Raw genomic sequence first — 1,760 nt, forward strand, 5'->3', positions numbered from 1 at the left:
TGTAGATACTCTTCATATATGTGTGTGTATGTGTATAAATACACATGCATATTGTGTATATATGTATACACACTAAGTGGAAACGTGTGTGTACACACACATGCACGCATATATATAATCAGAATTTCTGCTCTCTCTTTTAGTAAAAATTCCTATTTTAGCTGTATTATTTTATGAACGAACTAGTCATGTTATCATATTTATCTTCTCTAATGTACTGTTTATTAATAAATCTGTCTTATTACATCTGATATATACTTGACTATATTAATTATTTCTTTGAAGCTATTGTACATTTTATGATGGTGTGTGTCCTAATTTTAATACCTACGAAAGCAGATTCCAAAATAAGAACTTAGGGGAAGGGAGTTAGTAGGTGATGCCAAGACTCACGAATGAGAGTATGAGGAGAGTAAAATGAGACATTTTAAAGACAATGAAAATTGCACGAAGGAGTAAGTTTCCACTGTGGGCAACCGAGGCTTCATCTCATTGACTGCCTCTAAGATGTGATATAGTATCAACACCTTTCAGAATTGTCCACCAGAATACAGACAGACTGGGTCACTCTTTGGCTGGCTTTGAGCCTCCATGCTTTAGAGTTTGCCCTTGGGAAGTCTCAGTTTTCTCACACATCTTGGTTGCAGTTGTCTTTTATTGAACAAGCTTGGAATACATAGTTAAAGCTCTTGGGGAGAGAAATAGAGGGTCAAGTACTTGAGGCGTGGAGCTATCAAAGTCAGTATGATCTCTCACAGCTGAAGACAAAAAGAAGGTGGAGCTGAAAGGAGAGGTGAGCCAAGAAGATAGGTGATGGCGGTCTACACCATCTGCCACACCACAGTCATTTTCTCTCTAGGTTTATAAGTTCACAATAAGTTCATTTTTGCTGGTGAAATATTTAAAAAAAATATTTCTTCTAAATTTACAAATGGTTAACAAATGCAATATTTTTAAATGTTATTTTGATAAAAAGTAAATTATTCAACACAGTACTATATGTAATTTTCTCAATCATATAAATATTTGTATATATGTACACATGCGTATATTGGTATGTGGGGGCTGTGTTTATGGCAGGAGGAGAAACAAAAACAAAATTAAAAATTTTTATGACCAATAATGAGATTAGAGATAGTACTTATTCAAATGTGGTGATTTTGTTTTAAATAAATTTGTTTTAAATAAACTTTTGCTAATTAATTTAATACCCCCTTACTATATTGAATATTTAAATAAACCAGAATTTTCATCCCAGAAAGAAACTCGATCAGATACAAAAAGAAAGGCATATGTCATTACAAAGATGGCATTATGGATCAGCAAAGCAAGAAGAGTATTAATAGATTTTATTGGAATAACTGGGTATCAATGTCAAAAAAATTGGATGCATTTATATACCACAATCTATTGCTTTCACTAATTATACAATTTTAATGTAAGTAATAATTTAAATATGAAAAATAATACTTTATAATGTCCAGGACAGAATATCAAGAATGCCTTTAAGCATTTTAAAATCAAAAGAAAGAAGACTCTTCCAAAACTTGAAAAAAGATATGGAATGATGGGAATTCACACAAACTACCTGCTAGTGGTTAGGTATATTTTAACAACCGTTCACTGTGACCAAACAATAACATTCCCAGTTCTATTTCTTTTCTTTACTTTTTTTTTTTTTTTTTTTTGAGACTAGTCCTCACTCTGTTATGCAGGCTGTAGTGTAGTGGCATAATCACAGCTCCCAGCTATATTTTTTA

The sequence above is a fragment of the Mandrillus leucophaeus genome, unplaced genomic scaffold (genome assembly GCF_000951045.1).
Source record: "Mandrillus leucophaeus isolate KB7577 unplaced genomic scaffold, Mleu.le_1.0 Scaffold312, whole genome shotgun sequence".
Lineage (NCBI taxonomy): Eukaryota > Metazoa > Chordata > Mammalia > Primates > Cercopithecidae > Mandrillus > Mandrillus leucophaeus.